The sequence below is a fragment of the Macrosteles quadrilineatus genome, unplaced genomic scaffold (assembly GCF_028750875.1).
Source record: "Macrosteles quadrilineatus isolate MER2022 unplaced genomic scaffold, UCM_ALF_1.0 Scaffold_2__2_contigs__length_208266976, whole genome shotgun sequence".
NCBI lineage: Eukaryota > Metazoa > Arthropoda > Insecta > Hemiptera > Cicadellidae > Macrosteles > Macrosteles quadrilineatus.
The window spans coordinates 201,682,265-201,706,951 of NW_026542595.1; the positions used below are offsets into that span (position 1 = coordinate 201,682,265).

Here is a 24,687-nt window from a genome sequence, read left to right on the forward strand (position 1 = left end):
TAGATTAAAAATACAAATAAACTAACATGGGCCTTATGGGTTGCCATGCTGGTCACGAAGTAACAACAAAATATGAACAGAAACTAAAAAAAATAGAAGAAATTCCAATCACATATTTTATTTACAGCGTGGGGTGAAAATACATGTGTATGTACATGTACATACATATGTATGTACATGTGTATGTATTTTTGGTCCAGTTTTCGACCCCTAGTTTAGATTAATGTTTAGAAGATGTATTATACCACTGAGTAATTGATAACAATAGGTAACGTCAAATAACTATGCTAAAAATATATTAAATCAAATTATATAAATAAAATATAAATGTTAACCATTGCAAACCATGCTGATATTGGCTAATATTTACACAGCAAACAAAGCGTCAAACAAAGTGGCAAACCATGTGTCGATTTTACTCAATGAAAACCCTCAGAACTATAGTAGACTCTACTAAACCTGCAAAAAGAAAGCAATTCAATTTTGCTTTTATAATCGATGTTTAAATAAAACCGTATGTAATGATGAAAGGTTAATTTTAATTTTATATTTATGATGTAATTTGAACGCACAGAAAAAAGCCGGGAACAATACAAATGCACCAAGAACGTTTAGGCAAAAGAGTAAAAAAGGAGCAATTTCAAGATAACTTCAACAGCAGAACAATTTTACTCAGAGGTGAAAGCCACAGAATGAACGAATATTACTTTTGGCACGTGTCCACGCGATTTGGTCTGACTGATAAGCTATTACGAGAATTTCCAATCGAAATAACGCACGATATTACCGAAGGAGTGCAGCAGGTCGAGCCGTGCATACTGTTGGCATCGCTCCAATAGCTAGGCTGACCTGTACGACCTGTGGTACTTCGGCGTACTTTCCAACAGTATCGCCGCATACACGTCCGAATGGCTGTCTAAATACGGCTTGTCACGACGGTTTACAGCCCTGCCATTTATTTATTTTGATAGGCTAACATTGACAGTGTAGAAAGAGGGGAAAAGTATGGTTAGTGTATTGTATTTTAATCGTTTATTTAGCTCAATGCTATGGCAACATTTATTTCAAGAAGGTGAAATAGTAGACTACGTACGCATAACTACGTATATAAAACAAGCTAAATATATTTATAGATTTTTTTTTAAAGCTGGAAATATAAATAGTCATAGACTTAACTAATCGTTGAATTGTGGAAATATAGAATATTTCTAATGTTTGTGAAAAAGGGCGAACCATAGAAGACATAGTATATCGCTGTATAGCAAGTTGGATCCCATACCAAGAATCGTTGCTTTTATCACCTGGGATTTTAAATATTTTGTTTTGTTTTACCTACTTTATATGGCAGTAGTAATTATTGTTCTCATGATCAAGTTCGATTTTGATGGACTATCAATCGTAATGCGTCGAGCACTTTATTTTTCATTATTTGTTTCGTAACAGTTTTAATTTTACAATCACATTTATGCAACCTACGTTATTATAAATCATCACAAAGAAGTTCCCTTGGTAATGTGATATTGTTTCTCAGTGTAATGTTTTACACAATATCTCCCATTGCTTTACAAGGATTTGAGAAGGAAATCTTGTAAACCATTCTAAAAGCAACAGCTGTTTAACCAAAACAACGGACCTGCATGAAACCATTACAAAATTAACCTACTCTACATCATTACAAAGAGGCATTAGTGGAGTTAGTAAAACCACTACGCAAAATTTTAGTTCACACGAGATATTTTAACTATTGAGACCAAATATAACTATGGAATATTAATTCCATATTAATAATATTACAATGCTAGGCCCTAGAACTTTATCGTTTTTGTGAAGTAGCCTACATATTGATTGGTTTGAACCAAGGCTATGGCTTATTCGAAAAAAAAAACAAATAAAGATTTTACTATTTTGACGAAACACCTTGTTTTGTGAAGATAAATTTGTTTTTTTAAGCAATATCAATGTTACATAATATGTTAATCTTTGGATGGAAGCGTCATAAAAGGAACTCAATGTATTCCGTGATTTCCCCCTATTTTAAAGGTTGGAAAAATCTGCTAATATATACCTACTAAAACTATTACAAATAATGAAATGATACAAATCACATCAAGAAGCTGTATTTTAGTTATCGTCCCTTTTCATTTATAACGCCAACGGTTAAAAATAGCTTCCCAGCTCTAGGAATTACAGCACCAAACTGCTTTCTCCTATACTTTGTTGACTTTATGTCTACCCGTTGCGTAGAACAAGCTACTTTTCTCTCCAGCATGGCCAGATGCCCAGCGAGGTCTTGTCACTAATTGGCGAAGCCCCAACACGAGTGGAACACAAGAAGTCTTGGAAGTCCTAGAGGAAAAGTAGGTTGATTAGAAATGCATCTAGTAACCAAGCGGTCTGTGGACTTGCCAGTATATTTAGACTGACAGACTACTGGAATGACGATTGTACAAGAAAAATATTTGTGATTTATTACTATCGAATGGCTTTTACTTAATCACAGTATTAAGTAATATATCATAATATATATTATGACTGGGGCGGGTGGCGTCGTCCTGTAATCCAGCTACTAGGAGGTCACGAATTGTGGATATTTATAGCGATGCACTGTGGATGCCATGCTCCCTGGTGTGGATTAACGTTGGCACGAGTGAGTACTACGACTATCCGCAGTACTATCCTGATAATTAGACCAATTCGTAAATTACAAGGAAAAATGTGGTTCGGATTCCACTATAAACTGTAGGTCCCTTAGTTGCCATTAGCTGTATGGGCTATTAATTAACAGTTGTGTCTAAGGAACATGTCGGCCTTAGTCACTAACAAGACTACAAGATCGCGCCACTCATCCTTCACTCATATTTGGGTTAAAATACGCACATAGTGGCGTCCCCATCTTAACTAATTGATAATTGATAATTGACAGTGAAAATTATCCTCGTGCCGAAATAACTACGTAGATTCTTTTCTGGACAGCACTAGATAACACTTTAAAGACTTCGAATTACTTGTTCCGATCATTAACTAAATAGACTATTTATCCTAGTAAATATGTTAAATTTATTACTTTCAGATTTCAATACTACATCTATGCAACATAGTGTGTCTTGTACCATGTGTAAGTTTTTGTAAGACGACAGATGAAAGCCTGGTTTTCGAGCGACTTGGTAGATAGCGTCATTAATAGCCCAATGATAAATAGCCTTGGGTCCACCTCACTTGATTGAAATAACTTGGGATCGAACTAGCAGCCTTCAGAGTTGAAGGCGAGCACTATAATAATTATAATTATAATTATAGCGTGTGTTATCAATTCTCGTGGGTGCTTCAGATATTTTAAGATGCGTCTGCAGCCGTAGCCAAAACACGCTCGATCCCATAAATTCAGTTATGACGAGACATCGCCCCAAGACTAAAGCAGTCACCCGCGACTTGGAACACATGTGGGGGGTGGAAATGTCTGTGTTGTGGCAGTTGTGTAGAATTAAAGAATTAACGTCAACGCCAATGTTATTCTTCATTTTATCTGTTGTGCATAGGTCGAGATTTGTATGTGTATTTGTTGATTAAGGATTTAAGTCGGTTATAATTTTGTATTAACAATATTTTTCACAAAATATTCTTATGCCACGGTAAATAAAGTTATTAAACAATCTTATCCATGAGTTTAATAATACAATTAAAGACACTACTAGCTGCGTAAACTTAACAATAAAAGCTAACATGGTCTACTTTAAGGGTCGTTCCGTTCCCAGTTTTCCTACATAATATGCTGGGTTTTAATTTACAACTACGAAGTTTCTTTTTTCAATGCAAATACATTTGAATTTTAGATACATTTTGGGGGAATTACATAAATAAAAAGCCTTTTAATTCCCCAAATACATGAATAATTATTACCTTTATATAGTACATCTATACCAGCCCGGGTGTTATCGTACGAAATCAAGAACTAAGGGGGGATAGTAGTTTTTTAGCTAGTAGTAGTTTAAGTTCTTGAATCTGGGAAGACCTAAAAAGTGACAAACATAATTGTGTTTATAACAACTATTCTCCATATTCATTATTCCATTTATTATGTCAATCGTAAGTGAAATATAATAGATAACAGGTTGGGTTATAAAAGTCAGAAGATACTTTGCGTTAAAAAATCGGCATCTTTAACACACACAACCTGGAGACCTCATTGAACTCACATTACACTGAACTACAGTGAGACTTTTAGCTAGTTGAACTCTTGAACTAAACTGTAAGTGTTTAGTTAATCACTCATTATTCTATAGACCTCAAAGATTCTCGACATTCGAACAAACACATCCCTAAGATGATTACAACTAGTTTTAACACTCCTCTGTGCCAACTATTGAAATAGCAAACGGTTAGTGACCAGCAATTCCCCGTTTCGTCAGTTCATGCTAATCTCGACTGCAATCCTGAAAGTTGCGCCGTATATGGGGAGATACGCTGTGTGATTGGACCACGGCTACTTGTCAAACGTTATCTGACAGGATACGGAATGCGGAATGACTTTAGAACACCTGTTGCTGAGTAGTCGAGTAATCGGTTATCGATTAACTACACGGTCTAAGATATTACGATATACTAATTTTCACTGTGAATTCAGTTAACATTGAACTGATTTTTAGCGATAGGGAAATTACGAGGGACTTAAACAAGTGTATTGGAAAGTGCGACAGCTTCAAGTGGAAAGTGCCACCTGTTGCTGGGTAGTCGAGTGGTCGATTGATCTTCCGATTACTTTTACATCGTTGCTATTACGGAATAATAATTTTCACTGATGATCCAGTTGTCATCGAACAGTAGTTGAGCGTATTTTTAGCGATCAATCAGGAAGGATAAGGAAGTTGCAAGTATCTACATTATGTAATCTAACAACGCGATTACTTTAGAAACAGTTATTGATAATACTATATAGTAATTTTTACTGATACTCAGTTTTAATCCAAGACTGATTTTTTAGCAATATAGGAAACACGAAGTACGTTAGAAGTTACAAACGCTATCGATTTACAGCTGTTAAAATAGCAAACGTGTGGAAATCAGACTACTCTAGATGGATTGGCGGTAGATGTTGTACGAATGACTGATTTATTTATGTCAATAGTTGTAGTTAGTGCCATCCATGTTTTAAAGTAGGAAATAACAACTCTGTGGCCTGACTAACTCGGTAAAAGAGGAACTATGCAGTTACGCAAAAAAAAATAGAGACCACGAGTCACGTAAAGGGCCACAAATGAAAGTTGGTGCTTTTTAGCATGGTGTATGGTGTTTGGCACAGTGTTCTTCCCATGTCATGCATGCACACACACACACGCCCACAAATTATACTTTTGTTAATACTTCTGTAATATTTTGCTGTCTCTTGTTATTATTTTCACAGTTTATAATTTGTTATCTTTGTTGCCATAGTCTATTTTGTTGGTCTTATTTTATCGTTGTTGTTATTTAGTTGTAAAGTTACCGTCATTACTGCTTGTTACTTGTTACCATTATTACTAGGCATAGTCTTCTTGTTCTTATTTATTGTAGTTTTTAGGTCCCACTAATGTATTTATTGCCGGCTTCCTTATTTATTATTATTGCACGATTTGTGTAACCACTGATATTAACTTATTATTTGCTACTTATGTATAGTTTATAGTTTGACAAAATTGTATTTATGGAGAAACCGTTGGAATAAATAAATAAATAAAAATAAAAACGTATTGATTAACTGTCCACTGACACGTTTAGGAAAGTAACAAGGGAAAAAGGAAGAACCAATGATACATACAAGCTTTTAAATTGAAACAAAGAAACAAACAAAAACAAATAAATAAAGGAATGAAAACTTCCCCATGAAGGGGGAAAGGTTAGAGCGAATCCCTATCCCTTAGGGTAGTAAGGGGTTGCTGTTAGGGTTTTGGACACATAGTGTGTCTGGACGAGGATTGAAAGTGGGCGAAGCCTAGGAAGAAAGAAGATTTTTCACGGGGAGTTGGCCTGGCAAATATGTCCTAGACTTAAGCCAGAGGTTCCAAAAACGGCACGTAAACTGCGAACTCAATTGGGCCTTTTACCGCCTCCACCTAAAACCAAGAAAGCTGAAAATTCCAAAAAATATCCATACAAATCCTTCTTCTATGTCTAGATAGCGCACGATTACGTGTGACCTGATGGATTCTTTGGTCTTCCAGATATCTATATTGTTGTACTTCAATGACCAATGACATTGGGTTTAGCATTTTTAAGGGATATTGTTTTATGTTCCCTTAATTTTAAGACAATCTAGTGCAACACATCACCATACTGACTAAAATTACTTCGTATTATTGACTACAGTGAATTATTTACTGATTTTTTCTATTTTTTATAATTATCTCGGGCTGAAAGATCCATACGCAATTCTTTAAACGAATTAGCATTAGGCCTGTATCTAAATAATTTAGATTTATCAATATAGTGGTTAACCTTGAATCATAAAGAAAAATCAATACAATTTTAAATAATCCTGCCATAAGCTCTTTGATTGTATAATCAAACCATATAAAGGCTTAAGATCATAACTACATAATGTATATTACTCAGATTATCATGCAGCTAGTTTAGTATTTACATTATTATGGCAATCTGTTTAACCAGTTATTACATTTTTTACGTTGCATGATTGTAAACAATAATTATGATTATGATGATAAGTATAGTTTATCTGTATGCTAATCACGTTTACTTCAATTTTAGTTGATTAGGCATTCCAACTGTAGTTATATCCTATAGTCACAAAAGATTTTTAACAGTGTTCTATACGAACCTTAGTTTGCCACAGAATCCTCATATGTATACTGTAGTGAAATGTAATTGGAAAAGAATATTATGACGAGTAAAATTGACAGTCTATGTTCGAAATGGTTAACCATTAGTCCATATACATTTTACATCAGACTAATTTCTTGTTGATGTGCAACCATTGACTATACATTGATTGTGTACACAATCAATGGTACAAATACGTAAAATGACTTTGACAATTATATTTTACTTTAACGCCTTACAAACAAAATACAAGAAATGTTGGTGCCTTTAAGTAGGATCCTTAAGTATACTCATACACAATGTGATGAGAATAATTGCCACCAAAATAATAATAAATACGTTAGTTTTATTTTTTTTTATCTAGAGTAGGCTACATTTGCACCTATAAATATATTTATCAGGAGATAATTATAAATGATATGGACCTCTTCCCATTGTTACGTTTTTCTATAAACAACGTATTTATTAGTAACATCGTCATACCTCAACTAGGCTAATCAGGTCCCCTTTCTTAGTTTATTTGCCGGTTTTAGGCTGGGTTGTGTAAAAAGAATGCTAAGTATTGTTTATAACTAAGCTACATTAAAGTTGACGGGTCAAAAAGTATTTAAAGAGTTGTAGTAATACCGAACCAACCAAAAAAGGCTAAAACCTAAAACAATTCCAACACAATACATATTACAATCAAACCCAAGTACAATAATGGAAAATCAAACCCGAGAAAATCGAAGACGAGGGGCATTGTCACTTTGATGTTTCCGGTAACTATTCCGGAAATACAGCAATAATAACCGCAGCTGTTGCTGGAAGTCGGGCGACTGTTTACAAACCAACACATGTGCTTGTGATGTAAACTAGGGTGTTATATTGTACATCGAGTTATGACCCACGCACAAGCGAGTACAAGTCGTCTGACGAAGACCTACAGTCGAGCTGTAGCTTACTGGCTATCGTGTCAAAGAATGTTGACAGTTCTTGAGAATGATATTGCTTTTAAATGGTTCATCATCGGATCCAACTGATCTCGAGCATGAGACATAGGGTCTTCATTGAACCACCACTATTAAGTCTACACACACAGATACTGTCGCAACCCATTGTACACTTACCCTGTATTCGTATCTAGCTTTAAAATTCCCATCTTATGTGTTTCACGTAATTGTAGTAATGTCAATAAGATTGTTTAAGCGTTTCTTAGCCATGAAAAGTGCGATTAAATTACAAATTCCCCTGTCAATGGGCCATTTTTTTTGGCCAATAGCTTTTTGGAGCTTAAATTGTGCTGTTGACCTAGTATACCTTTCATAAAAAGTTATTAGAAGCTTATTGAATTAATTGGTTAAGCTCACTCGCGGTGATATTCTTCACTTAACGTTAACGCAAATTATTATAGGGTGAAAAGCAATCTAAAACCAAGCTCTAGTATGTAAGTCCATTTAGCATTGGATAGGAGTTTCCCAAGTTCTTAGTTCAATGTGAAAGCGTATGCCGTGTTAGCTGTAGGTAATACTAGTAATACCAAAAACATTTTGTTTTATGGGTGACTCATATTAAGAAGCTCTTGAAGCCAGATTACAAGTATTATCTGCATACATATTGCTTTTACTTATGAAATAAATATAAACAAAAAAGGTAATTTTACGAATTAGAAATATCGGAGAACTCGCTGAGTGTAGGAAAAGTTATGGCATGTGCAATTGTATGTAAGTTATTATCTTTTTGGGGGAAAATTAACCAAACGTATAATATGTAACTGAATCTTATGTAGGTCACCATCATCATCACACCATTTAAATTTATATAAGTCTAGTAAAAAAGTACTGCATGTTTTAACGATCAGGCGTTATAGAATAACAAAATAGCCCTATTAAAACCCCCCAAAATGTATTTTCCGTGAAACCTCACCCACCACATATGAACAATTCTTCGTCTATAGCATTATATTATTTCATCCATGGACCCCACATCATAGTGATGCTCTAGCGCAACTTTTTCAAGGGCCCCATTTGATTGTCGATACCATTAAAGCAATATTCAACTAATGGCCACTCTTAAAGAACCCGTTTATTAATGACTTTTACTAGAGTGGTAATTAATTCTGGACGGGAAATGAGCGAGATTCTTGAGGAGTTGCGCCACTAGTGGACTAATTGTGTTTATAGTCGTTGATTAAATTGATGTCAGCGCTGGTAATTTGTAACTACACGTGAGCAGATTTTTTACATTTTTCTGTTTTTAACGAAGCCAAAGTATTTAACTTTGATAAAAAATATTCATATGTGTTCTTATGTGTTTAAACCGTTGAATCTGTATTATCACTAAGCGTGTACAAAAAAATAACTCGTACACGTACTCTGAAAAATATATTTGAAACATAACAATGTTATTAGATATAATTGGAAAACATAACTTGTTTGACCTTATAACGTTAAGCAAATTAGTGGCATTAAACTTGTTAAATAAGTATACTTACATGTACATTTCCATCATGACCTTTAAGTAATAAAAGTAAACAGACTCTTGGATTCACAACAAACGTTCAATTGTCTCATGAAAATACATTTAAGTTTCTGGCACTTGAAATGAGGTACGTACTTTCATTAATATGAAACGGATGCATTTTTGAAGGTTTGGTTAACATATTTACTCTTTACAAGTGTTAAATGATTAAATTGCTGCAAAATTCATTTTACGAATTAAATAGGTTTTTTTTTAAACAAAGTCGTAGGCAGGTCTTTTTACGTTGTTATTTACCATTAAACATACCGTTAACATCTGAAGGTACGATTGTCTTCATGTAGATATTGCAATTTTTATATTACTAATATTAATAAGAACTATTTTCTACAGACGTTCTAAGGTATATCTCTGGTATCTTTTTCCTTCATACCTAATTCGTTCGTCATCAAGTACTTTTAATTTACGATTGTAATTTTAATTTTAATTGTTAAAGTAACCAATACTTAGTTACGCTCAGTTATATCGTTGACTACACTTACTGACTATAGAAACATAAATAACCACCACATACATTCCGCCACTTAACCTTAATACAAGAATTCGCGTTAGTGTGAAAAGCATATATTTTTATTCCTGGGGATACACTTTCTACCCCTAACCAAAATCTTTATTTAATTTCAATGTGCTTCCTTCTCTTGAGTTAACTTCTGATCAATCATAAACAAGTTAAGTTAATCCAGTCACGTCATATGGTTAAAAAGCGGAATCGATATTAACCGTAGTCAATAATTAGCTATTAATCCTGATCTCTAATTGACAGACTGATAATTGTAATTATGATGAAATTCGTGCTCTTGGAGCGTATAATGATCATGCAGAAGTTAATGAACCGCTAAGGAAGGATCAATATCATTGTTGAATTTCTCGCTGTAATTTCATAATGATAAGATTTCAAACATATATTCCAGCAATAAAATTTGCTTAAAGACAAATTTTATTCTTTGGATTCTTAAAATGTTTGTTATATTTTAAATTTTCTGTGAGGGATATTTAGTTCTGTAATAATAGGTTTGTATAAAAACACTTTATAGTTCCACAAAATAAATTTTAGATATACCAGACCCAATGTTCTAGTTTCTACAATCGTTGCCTTCGTACTAAGCATACACATATTAAAGTTTAAGTAGGGTAATTTATAAAACTCTGTAATGTGTTCCTTGGAAGAAAGTATTCAACATAAGCTACCTAAATACCTTAGTAGTTCTTTAGCATGTATTTAATAGGTTTTAAAAAGCCTATTGTTATTTATAAAAGAAGAATCATTAAAGATAGGTTCGATATTACATTGTCGATCTATCTATCTACAATAACTGTCAAGCATAGGTTACAAAAATACTGTAGCAAACATGCCCCAACGAAAAGAAGGGGTACCAAAATAGTTACAAACACGAAATTTCTAAAGCGGGTTCTATGATAATACTGATACCTCAGATTAAGGTAACTTGTTTATATTTTCAACAGAAGATCAGAAGAACAGACATTTTCAACGGTTTTAGTGGTTTAAAATGACGCCATCGACAAAATTCTGAAATCAAGTCAAATAAATCCTCCATACGAATAATTAGTTCTTGAGAGAATATCATATAAACTGTTTTGTAAACTGGTTGAAAATACCTATGTAGCCAGTATCCAACAAAGATGACACATTCACACTAGCCTCCCCCCAGACACCCCTACATATGGTGTCCCTTTCAGTTAAACCCTCGGCCAATCACATTACGATCAATTGACTGAAGCTAACTGTAAAGCCAACACATACCCATAAACTTACGGCCTACGGGACATTTCATACAACGGGAGTTGTAGCCACGAATATTTGACTATTTCCAACTTGTAGAGAAAGTACAGTATTTCTGTAAAATGTAATGTTCAACTAGAAACCTTTCATAATACACTTAATGATAATTTATACATTTCACTAGCCATGTTTTGTAAGTCTTAAGTTTATTGGCTAATCACTGATTAGCACTAATTTAGGAACCTTTAAGTTGCTAAATTATCGACTTTGGGAATGAGTTTGATACTATTTTCTTGTAATCTATATATGAAGCCAAAAGTACCCATGAACTTTCACATGAAGTCACACCCCCATAAACCATATACTTAAAATGTTCGTCATGACGAGAAATATTGCGCAAAACTATCCATTATTTCATAAATTGCCCTTTAAGGTCGTAATTCCTTTCTAAAAGGAACTTTCCATATACCTAATGTTAAAAATACCTCAGCTGTACTTATTTGTTTGTATTACTGTATTCTGTTTTGTTTATTTCAGCTTAACTTAATCAATAAATAATTTTATTAATACTTATGAAGTCAAACGGGGTGAAGCCCGTGGGTAACAGCTAGTTCCTCATACAGTGCATTTAATATGTGTATTTTTCTCTCAGAGAAGTGGTTATGTAATTAGACTAACTAAAAATACTATGGTCTAAACTTTTTAGTTTTAACAGATTAACTGTTAAAACTACAAATCAAGAAACTAACAGAATCATCTACTTAAACTACTACTTAAAAATATGATTGACTAAATAAACCTTTTTCCTGTAGATAACATATTAAAACTATCAAAAATAATCTCAGAAACTCAAAAGAAAATGATTGGTCTTAAGGGATACTTGATTTAAATACGGTTTCGTTATTTTCGTATTGGTACAATTCGTAACTCGTTCAACGTCTTGGTCAGTTCCAGCAGCCTTAAAAATAAAAAGACTAAAGAGATAAAGAGTAAACGTCTTTAAAAATAATTAGAAATAAAATTCCTCAGTTACGACAGATGATTCAAAGTAAATCCCCTTTGCAATCGTCTTTTAAGATAATAAACGTTTTTATTGTAGGGAGAGAGTAATAAAAGCGGGTTAAAGACGGACCTTTGCGGCAAGTCTGATCGCATCAATTGTTGAGTCAGCTGTATCAATTCTTTTAACGTAGTCAGTTCCTCTTAACCATACTAATATGCTCTCCATGCAAAATTATGTAAGAGTTAACTCACTATAAATATATTTAAATGTATTTCCATACTAACCAGCAGTATTTAGAAACAACTGCAGACTTATTTAAGTACAAAAGATATGTTCAAACTACCATATGCACCATCAAACCATGTCTATTTTTTACTCCCTAGACATATTTATACTGTAAATAAAACAAACATTTATCTTTTGGTAACACTTTGATAATTTCGTAAAATAACCAAATGATCGCAAAGTGTATTATAATATTTAGGGAGTAAACTTGCTGGTTGGTCCACCATGTACTGAAGGTAAGACAGACTCGGTACCACTTCTAGAAGCTAAGGGAGGGAATCTGTCTTCGAAGGGCTCACTTTGGAAGATGTCTCCAATACTTTGGCATGCAGTTTGGATCCCCAACCTCCATCTTCCTGGGACCTACATAAAAGCTAGCATATTTTTTAAAAGGTTGGTGGCCTCTTTAACTCTTTCACTTTTCCGTCCACATGGGCATAAATCTTGTGCAAGAAGTGAATATGTCAAAGCAAAGAATGAACAGTTACAAGAGTGAAGTGTGTTGAAGAACTTTGTCGGAATTGGCAATATTTAAGCTGAAAATAAATAATTGTGGCTAAAAACAGCTGATCTTAACCACTAACAAAGCTATCCTGTTATTCACTTAACATTCTTCGTGTTAGCATCATGAAACTTGGGTCTAACAAGGACGCGAATATTTCTTCTATACAGCTTCTCAGACTGTAGACTATCTACACAACGACGCACCTTCTTTATTATTAGTGTGACTTAGTGTTTGGATACAATACTCAAATTTATATATTAATTGTGAACTTAATGAGTTTGCACACAATTTAAAAGAAACTTACCAATGGATGAATAAAATAGATTTATTTTGCTAAAAATATAAATTACACTTTTATTGATTTAAACTAAGGTTCTATTTTGTCACGGAATTTTTCAAACACGAGAAACAATCTGCGTCCAACTTAACTAGCAGGGCAAAAAGCGTCCCTCTATAATTGGATTAACTCCAAATGGTCAGAGATCAATGTATACGATCAAACTGAGGACAGTCGTGGACAGCGCGGCTCCTGTGATCCTTGATCTCAGCGTGGGAATGACAAGTACAAGGATCAGGATCAGACTGGCTTCTGTTCAGCACGACACAGTCTACACGGAAGGTATTCGGCCTTTGTCTCACCGCCGGGAAACTGTAAGCTCTTTATCACGAAAGTTTTGAAAATAGAAAGTAGGTTTCCGATATTTTAGTTGCATAATTCTCCTAAATAACTTAATTATTGCTTTATATGATTACCAGTTTTTGAGATCACCTCATTTACATTTGTGTTGCTATAAAGTTCCGCATACAATAATAATATATAAATATAAAATTATATATCAGCATGCCTGTAAACCTTTAATTGTAGTGAGGCATGGAAACCTGACAAATTTATATTTGCTACTAGGTATAGTTTTAGCTCCACTAGAGGAGTAGGGGGAGCGAGCTGGCGTAAGGACCTGAGGTCCCGGGTTCGATCCCCGCTAAGTGACCAATGGATTTTATCTAAGTGATGGGGTGCATTATCACTAGGTCCAGCCTGAAGTAATGTGAAAAAACAATCCCGGGCTCGTGCCTAGCGTCCTAGGAAAAAAAAAACTAGAGGAGTAGGTTATATGTAAACGGTTCGTATCCATTACGGAATAATTTGGTCACTATAACTCTATTACTAATAGTGACCAAATTCTTTAGAAAAAGAAATTCTCGCAAAATCGTTGTTTTAGCAAAATAAAAAAAAATACAACAAATTGGTAAACAATTTTTTCAATTTGATATTTGTATGTATACATCGTAGTGTTAGTATATTTAAGATATAGTATAAATAAAATGTGTGTAAATAAAATTAATAGTTCAACACTCCATGAACTAAATTACAATTTACGTACACTTTATATTTGTTCCTATTTATTTATCTTTGTAGGTAAACTGTGATAAGAAGTTTTTGTAGCTGTAAAAACGTACTGAAGCACTCAAGAAAAAAGTCTTGTCTCTATTTTAGTTCTCGCTTTACATACTCCATAAACTCACGTTAAATATCACAGAAAATTATGTATGACATATATGAAATGTGATAGCCCCTCGTAAAATGCTTAATTGAGAGCAACTGTGAGGGCATATCTTTCGAAAAATGTGAGCGTGGCCTACACACGTGCAGCAGCTATGGCGAGGCGTTGAGTCTTATATTACTTTATTTTTATCTCAGTACAGTAATTATATGCAGGGTTGTTCTTGAAATGTTCATATGGTATCTGGTATTTAGAAATATAATCTCTAGTGAATCGCACATTCCTTAGTCAGTGGTGTTTTGATAACAAAAAATACTTCTATCTTTTTTAACAGGAAATAAAAATTAGGAACTTTGCAGCAAAAAGTTAAGCTTTAATCGACATTCCGCATAAAAATTTGTCGGCAAAATGTAAGACTCATTAAATTCAAATAAGCACGGAACTTGATTTAATATTTTCTGCCATACCAAGAATTGTAATACCCTACTACATCTGTTATTTTATAAACTACTAATTTATGAAAAAAGATAAATGACCAATAAAACATATTTGGATATTATGTTTAAGTAGGTAAATACCTCAAGATACTTACTATATTAAAACAATTAACACGCATATTTTTATTTACATAAGCTTTGTTCCCAATGAAAATAAACATTCAGTAAACAAATATATAGATGTACAATGTACACTGTACTGACTTACAACTCACCACAATATTTTATGGGATTCGAAAGTGACTGTTATACATGCATTACATTACTGCATTGCCGCTAATAAGTCTTCGTAAATTCTACTAATTGTGATAGACAAAACTTCAAAATTACCGAACTGTCGATTGATTTTATTGAAAAAATAATAATACACGGTTACATCTATGGTATTTTATGTCGTTAAGGATCAAAAACACAGTGTTTACATAATATGTATTACTATACTAAACATTAACATGTAATTTAAAATAATATTTTAAGTAACGTCCTAACATTTAAAAAACAAAAATACTAAATAAGAAATAAATGGATAGTGAAGCACGTGGTTTTATGTGGTAGAATGAAGTAACAGCCAGTATTGACAGCGAGGCGAATGCTTCACTTGGTCATTGGTATACCGCAGGGCTCCGTCTTTGAACCAGTTTTATTGCTTTTCCTCTCTGTAATTTTTCCAGTTGTCACAATTAAAAAGAAACTATTTTTTGGTCACAAAAAATCTTAAGTTGTCACAAAATTCTCGATTGAATGGCAATTTTTTCAACAAGGGTTGGGAACTTTTTTGATGACGTGTTACAATTACAACTATAAAATAACTGGGTAATGCTTTACAAATATTAAGTTATGAAATATTTTGTTACATGGCCGCTCGTGTAGTTGGTTTGTTATATATATATATATATATATATATATATATATATATACATACTTATCGTTTTATATACATTGAAATTGTATTCTTTTCCTTTTTGACTTTTATTTTGACATTTGTGACTTTTGTCTATGCATTGTTTATATATGTTTATGGACAATAAATGATTTGATTTGAGTTGGTACGAATATAAAGACCATCGTTTACGATTCGTAGCAGCAATTAATGATCTGGGCTATCCAATTTAGTTGTACAGTATCAATTATCAACTATTCGGAATCTTAAATTTCCCCTGATGATGTATCTCCAGAATAATTAGATTGTAAAGTGTACTTTGACAGTGGGAGACGTGTTTCTAGTTTATAAATCTTGTAAATTGTGTAAATTAATTATTTTGTAGATCAGAGTTCGGAAATAGATCAGGAACTTTACCATTCAATCTTTAGTAGTAACATTTGTATTTATTACCTATGTGTTTATTGTCATATTAGTTCCAATTAAATTACACAGAACCTTGTTTAAAAACCTTGTTGTAAAAGCTCTTGTGCTAATTGAATTAGCCATGTTTACCGAGAAACCAGACGGTCCATTGCTACACTATTGTGGATGTACTGGCAGCCTCTGTGATTACATTAGTCATTGTATGGCACTAGTTAATGATAAGAGAGGGGGTGTGTTTTGATTTCCAGTTAGCTTTAGTCAGTTAAACCTAATCTGATTGATGGAGGAGAGGGAGACGTCAGCTGTTGGGGGGGGGGGGGGGTCTGATCAGAGGGTGCAAGCGAATGTGTCATGTTTGGTAAAGATGCTTGTTTGCTGAACAACAGAACAGATATACACAAAACAGAACGAATATGTAAAAGAATTTTACAAAAGACGTTTAAATAACCTAAAATACAAATTAATGCCGATATGAGATTTTTTCAAAGTACTTTGACTCTATCACTTAATCTTCTTCTGGTCTTGTTAAAAATACTAGAAGTAATTTTAGAGAATTATAGGTTTTAACTGTGAAGATAAACTTTTTGCGTAATACCTCAGAGTATGATATGACTATAAGATTGGCTAGTATTGATTGCATTATCCGGAAAGTAAATAAAAATACATCTCTTAAAACACTAGAAAAATATATTTACAATTTTTCTGTTTTAACTATGCGGTAAATATAATTATATAAAAGATGTTACTGAGATAAATTTTTCGTTTGGTCACGCCAATCATCATCAGATCCAATAGGCAAAATGTGATTTATATTCGTGTACAAACTTGGCTCTAAAACATCCATTAGTGGGTAAGTCTACTATTAACCAAATTTTACTGTTTTTACTAGGCTGTTTAAACCATCGATATATAAATATCGATGGTTTAACCATATTTCTTGGGAATTACTTTTAGTTTTCTTTATGAATTTACCAAAAATTCACACTAATAGTTTTTATTTGTATTGAAAACTATTCAAATATTATTTTATCTATATGCTTTTCAAAATAGGTTTGACCTATGTTGCACACCTAAATTTTCAATCATACATACAGTCACAAATTTTATAATATAGACATTTCATCAATCAATCTTTTTGTGTGTAGAAAGCATGGGACGCCACAAGATGACACTTCGGCATGTTCACCACGAAGTGTATTCATCGTGTATCGTTTTGTCAGCCTCGGGTCTTATCCCGTGGATTTAACCTTCAATCACACTTTACTTTACGGTTTTGGGGTTCCACAGGGATTTATCCTAAGCGAGGCCGTAGAAAAGTGGTTTACGCTTATTAACTTTATTGACACAGCCACATAGCATGGAAATTGTGGAATCTGATTTTTGTCGGAACATTATATGCATTTTTCCATTTTTAGCTTCTTTCATAGAATTTATTTTGTCATCATGAAAAAACATGGTTTGTATTTTGGCGTTGTGTTCATAGCTATACTTTGTATCATAATTATTATTGATGTACATCTGAATTAACATAGGAACACTGTTGTGTATTCATGAATATGCGTGAACTGTTAGTATAGAATACTAACAGTAAAGTGATATGGAATTTGTTTCTTTGTTACCGAAACTAGATTGTTCTTTAGTCATCTACCTAATAATCAAGTACAGCTGTGTCAACTTTCGATTCGTCAAATAGCGAGTGACATTTCTTAGGATCAAAACGGTGACTTCAGATTGTTAGGCAAACACTTTGTCCACTCAATTAATATGTCCAATTTTATACTAATTTTATATGTCTTTATACACTAAACCTTTTTTGACATCTATAATAAAATTAATTGAACTTATGGTTATTTTCTGTCATAATTGGACCAAAAACGCATTTCAAAACCTTAAAGATTCATGTACAACCCAGTTAATCTCCGATGGACGGAAAAGACCGGAATAAAAAACCGAAACACACCAATAAACAATGAATACAATCTTTTTTGCGTTTGGTGTTAAGTTTTATTTCAAGGTAATGAGTTGTTTAACTTAACTGTTTAGGCTACATTATTTTTTCAATCTTTTTCTAACGCATTTTCTAAAGCATTGACAAGTTCTCCCTGGCTATCTCTTAAGCTACCAGAACGTACCAAACTCTTGATTTTAATGATCGTTTCGATAGCTTCATAAGCATGTGAGGCTGACATAACGTATGTACTCATCAATGAAGAGTAGAGCATGTTGAGATGAGAACACTTGATCCTACACCACGTATTGCAATATTTGAGAAATCTTTTCAAGTAGCAACCATTCATCTTCGAATTTTCAGACTTAAAATTATATATGTAGGCTAGTGGTAAGCGTAGTAATTGTCAACGTTTTGGTTCTAACCAATTGTACGAAAAGCATCGTACCCTGCATGCTATAACCATAGACAAATAGAATTAAATATAAACCATCAGCATCGCTGTGGTTAGCATAAGTTCTGGCATCCACCGCTGGGAGTGCAGTGTAGTTGTGGCGCACGAGATACGTATCTACACGGCGCTCCCAGAGGTGGACGCCAGAACTTATGCTAACCGCAGCACTGCTGACGGTATATATTTAATTCTATTTATGCTATAACATAGCAGCACATATTATATTCTACAAAATTGTATTTTCTTTGGTTAGAAATCCCTTGCTTTATGTATATTCTAGGACTAGCCTTAAGTAATATGTGAAACATCTCCAAGTATGAGAAGGTGGAACAAAACAAAAACTATCCATGTTTGACAATTGTAAAGTCTTCTTCAAGGAAATTTATTGATTCGATTTACTTAAATATGGAACAGCCTGTACATTTCCTGTTTCCAGGAACTCTTTTGTCTGAGTGCAGGTGCGCGCCATCACGCCGTATATCGACCGTATGTGAACTGTTGACTCTTTGTTAACATGTGAAACAATAAATAGTGATGACGTCACAGTCACAGCCCCGGGATCACGGCTTTATACTTGGACACTCGACCAAATTGTATTTGCTGCGGTCAATTGAAACAAACAGCGTGCTATCACACTCAAAGCACAGCGTTTCCGATGTATATTTACCGTGCTTTGCGTATTTGTTACAGGTAATATGTATTTGTATCAAAGTGTATGTTTGTGTTCTAGGGTATTGGACATTAACTAAGGTTGTTCGGTTCATTAGTAGAATTGTGTAAATTTATTTGTATGATCTGTACTGGTGTTTATACAATTGAAATTGATACCTTCTCTACATTGCTTTATTGCTTAGTGTATTTTTCTTGTGTAAATGCAAAGATTTATGATGTAAAGAAATTAGTTTTTGTTTCTGCCTTGTTCAAAATTTTTCAGCTGAAACTGGTATTGTTATACAAAACATTCGCGTACTTACGAGGGGAACCGAAAATACATCTACCATAAAAAATAGTACCATCATCAATACATGTCACAGATTCTGCTTAAGACAACTTTTTTTTATTACCAAGAGGTGAATTTTAACAGTATACCCTGTTTAAGTGCCTGTCGTATACTGTACCGAATTAGAGTTAGTAAATGTATACATAAAAGGGGGTTTTCTTTCATAAAACCTACTGGATATTTTATTGGATATTATTTTAACCTTGCCTACAGATTTGGAATATTAGAGAGGCAATGCTATAGTCATATTGCGAATGAATATACTTTAATTGTACTAAAAATCCAATAAAAATGCCATGCAGTCAATCGTTAGCTCACTTCATTAGGAACATGAAAACCATAAATAAATTCCGTTATGAATAGTTATTCATTGGAAAATAAGAATGCAAAAGTCTAATTTTTGGATATATTGCTTGTTTTTAGCAAAATTAAATTACTAGGCTATTGTATTATTTCACTACGATGATTCTTTCACGTGAGTTTAAATTCTCTCTAACTTTAGTCAGCATCGAACGAGCTTTCATTCCTTTTCACAATGCAGCCTTTTCAAATTTTCCTCTAGAAATGTCACGGGATTGAAAAGACATGAGTGGATGGACTACATTGGTTCCAGAGGGAAATGTGTCGTGTAATATCATAATTGCAGCGACGCGCCGAGGCGGGAGGGCTGCAGTTTTGGCGGGAAAAAGAATGGATTGTGTAGCGAAGATGTTCAGGGTAAACTCTTAATCGTTGAGGCTAGGTTTACTTAGATACTATTGTTTCCCGGTTAATGAAATCGTGTAAAATAGGAATTAATGGTGCACATGCTTCGATTAAAATTGAGTTTCACCAATTTTGTTTAATATATTTGATTACGTACAACTAAAAAATGAACATGGCATGGATTTTAGGTCAAATGATGTTTTGGCCATTTTCTTGACACTCTTTTACTCTATAAACACACTAATTGCAACGCCGAGTTTTTCCAAATTTCGTATAAAATGAACTAAAATATGGTGAAGTAACCATTAATGTAATGGAAACAATATCAAAAATGATTCACAAAAAGTTGTAACAGAAATAGTACACCAGATGGTTTTTAAAGTACAATAAGTCAAGTATGGAAAAGTTACATGTTGATAAAAGTAAAGAGGTTAGGTATTTATTCGTTACGGCAGACACAATATACCTAATTGTATATGAACATTTAACTAATTTGCTGATCGTGTTGTTTAAACCTTATCTCTCGCATTCAGTGAACACATTATACTAACACTTATGTTCATATTGGAACAGCAAAATTGCATTGTGCAATTATTAACGATATGCTGTATTATTATTTTAACAATGTCTAATATTATGTTTTGTTTATCTGGGTGAACCGATGCTTCTAGGGGTCGAATGAGGCGACTAAAACTCTGAATTACATTCAGGAACAGTATTATGTTTTGTTCACACTATGCTTTCCTTTGTTGTTGATAACACTACAACTAGGTCATCAGACTTGTATACCTTGGTGCATAATGTTTGGGTTCTGCCATTTCCTGAAGTTTCTGTGATAAGGGAGCTCTTAACGTTTTTAAGGTATACGTTTATAGGCTATTGTCAGGGTTAAAGTTTGAATTCATAGGGATGTACAGTTAATTTTTTCTCGCATTGTATGTTGTGGAGATTTTAAGCTATTTTGATAGTCCTAAACAAAAACTAATAATACGTTGATTCTGTTCAGATTTAGTTGTTTTCTGGTATATAGTAGTGTAATAAAAAATACGTTTTACATTTTGCTAATGATCACAGAAAATACATCTACAGTGCAATCTTTTGTAGTATACCAATGCTGAAGGTGGCCGCATTATAGATAGAGATTGCACTGTTAATGTCAATCAGTTTTCAGTAACGTGTAAATGGTACTTTCTAAGTGCATTTGTAATTGATGTAACGCTTTTAAACAAATAAATATAAGAATTTAAGCGTTCCCGAAATAGTTAAAAACTTAGGCTATAGGTCTAATTTCCAATAGGTTTTTCGAAATTAATTCTATGCCTGCCTGATAAGTTTCGAGTGTCTTTATCAGTTTGGTTATTAATAAAAGTCGGTTAAAAATCAACTATATCAATTCTGTCACTATTTTGATGACAGTGGTTTTAACGACATGTACCAGACCGGTTCTACGGGTCACTGAAGTTTGTTTACTGATAAAGGTCAAAACCCCCGCACAAAAAACATAGATATGGACTGAGTCACACTTTAGGTTACTTGTGTTATGGTTTGATCTAGTAAACATAGTATATGTATCCATAACATAGTAACATAGTACATAGTAGTAACATAGTAACATTGTATATGTATTATGTGTATTACATTGTTTGGACTCTGGATGGTTATAGTGATCGCTTTAGAGTTTTGAGGCTGCTGGTTTGATTCTGCAGGAAGGCGACATTAAGAAACATTAGATAGTGAAATGACCAGGACAGCTATCTAAAGAAACGGTAAAAATGGAGATTGAGTTAAAAAACACATGTGCGAAATATACGTGGCGTGATTGTTTATATCCAAGATTTACAACGTTTGTACTGTATTTGTGAAATACTGAAGTTAGTGGGGGAGGTCGTGCCGATAAAAACCTATACTAAAACCAGTCGATACACTGTGGAAGTTAATTTTGATAAGATTGCACTTTTTTTTTCAAAGTTATTTTTGAGCTATATTATACAATTTTGTTTTGTTAAATCAAATCGTAGTTATTTGTTTTGTAACTCTTCAACTCGATAAGATTTACTGTGATTTTTACTACTCTAATTAAGACTTACTAAATTGCCTGGATTTGTATTAAATAAAAACACTTGACAGATACTAAAAAAGTCGCAGTGATGGTTATTTCACTGTGGGTTAATTTTTTAACATTCACGATTTGATATCGTCTTGCATCACTCAAGCTTCAAAAAGTCAACGTGTTGCTTTTGAACGGTAAATATTTATTGGTTTACTTAACAATGTAAAAATAACTATAGGCTAAGTTTAAACTCATTTGCTTTGTACAATTAATTAATAATTAATTGTTAAGTGTGTATTTTTTAGACTGTCAATCATCTTGTTTCAACCTTGTAAATAGAATATAATTATTATAACCATCCTGTTGTATAATGATACAACCGCATACATTGGAGTCAACACGAATCTAAGAATAACTGTGCCCATAGTTACTACATTGGTGGAACTATTTAGAGGGTAACATAAATGCCACATCTTTTAGGGGATTTGTGAAACTAGAGGTCCCTTTAGTAGCGTGTTGTGCGTCATAATTCTGAAGTGAAGCATGCTGACTGTAACTGGTGGGTGTGTGTCTTAACTAAGGTAATGGGAGATTAATGACGTATGTTAAAGTTTTATAAAGTTTAAAATGCCTAATTGATTAAAAATATTAGAAACACTGAGGCAACCTTCATTTTATATGCAAACATGATCCTGCATTTTTTTCATGGTAGGATTATTTTTCACAAAGCGGTTCCAGTCTCTTGTAAATTCTGTACAAAAGTGATGTAGTTTAGTTTTACACACGTTTTACCTCTATAAATGAAACCCCTCGAAATGTGGATATGCAGTGGAATTAATTTTTTAATGAAATTAGATTGTTAGGACCGTTGAAAATAATTAGTGTTTATTAATGAATCTGGTACATTAATTTTAAATGTGTTCTCATAAAACGCACTTTAGGATTTATTTATTTAGTTTTGCACTGTTGTAACTCTCTTTTCTCTCTCTAAGAGGCATGGGATGTTTTTTACGAAGCCTATGTCAAACTGTGAATTTGAAACTAAGTGAATAATTGTCTTGAAGAGATATGTAATGGGTCATGTACAAAAACAGGATGTCCTCTATGGAGCTGAAGGAGTAATCGGCAGCCTAGTAGGTTTTATCAATTAGCAGCCAATTGGACTAATTGCATTTAAAGGAGTAAGATTGCTAGAGCTTTAGTGGAGTTGGAACTAATGCAAGGATTTTGCAGTAATACTTAAAATGAGATTATAATTTTTAAATTGTTGTTTCATAGGAAGAGATTATAGTATTTTCAGTTAGAACGAATAAGGACTCTGTGTTAGGAAGTAGACTTATTAATTTGTGATATTGTTTTAGTTAGACGTGTTAATTTGGTGGTTAGGTGGCTTAATATAAATCTAACAAAAAATATACATACCCAGGAGAGAATAGTACATTATTTTTACCGTTCCTTAAATTGTTTCGAACATGTTCCAGTAAGTTTTTGATTTTAAAAAGTTTTCATTTACCGATACTATTTGAACTGCAGATTTTAATTACAGGTTTTAAAAGAGCTTAGAAATATATAGTGTAGAAATATTGTTTTTATTTTTTTCATCACACGGATCTGTTTTTAATAATTTTTCTTCGTCCAAATGAATACTAACAGTAAAGTAGTTGATAAAATTATTTGAGATATATTTAGTTTAAAATTTAATGATCCTACCCCGAAATTGAGTGTTTAGTAGTGGATTTTTATCCATCTCGAATATGTTTTAAATCACGAAAAATTCATAACAAAATCAATATTGAAAATTAAAATTATGACGATTGCAAACCTCAGACTGTACAAACATTGGAGTGATAGCCACGATGTGTTTAATTGGAGATAAAATCACAGAAAGGGGTTAGGGGTGGTTGGAGGGGTGGATTATGTGAGGGGGGGGGGTGAAGTGGGAGATGATAATCATATGACTCAGCTTCTGGAATGGCGACAATATTCCTACTTACGACCCCTGGGGGAACCCCATCTGGTCATAATTTATAAAACATCTCGATCACAACGTATTTTATGTCGTCCGGGTCTATCTCACATACCACATACCACCAGTTCACCTGGACTAAGCGTAAATGAAATTTTTTTTAGGTTGGCTGCAATTTTTCCTTGAAATTCTCAATCCACTTGGTTTTTATGGTTTTTGCGTATTTGTCAATAAAACCGTGGGGTGAAAACTGGAACAATACAAAAATGTACTGTACTAATTATTTTGAGTGGGTTCATCAGGACTTGAACCCGACAACGCTGTTCTGCAGTACCAGCACTAATTCAAGTGACTCATCTTATGTGTTTTAACGTTCTCTTCGTGTTTTAATGTTTATA

The 24,687-nt window shown here is 33.3% G+C and overlaps 1 protein-coding gene across 1 annotated transcript in view; it reads left to right on the plus strand.

The window, feature by feature from the left end:
* LOC128985280 (uncharacterized) overlaps positions 1–24,687 on the plus strand; it is a 136,296-nt gene that overhangs the window by 15,363 nt on the left and 96,246 nt on the right. The window lies entirely within an intron of this gene.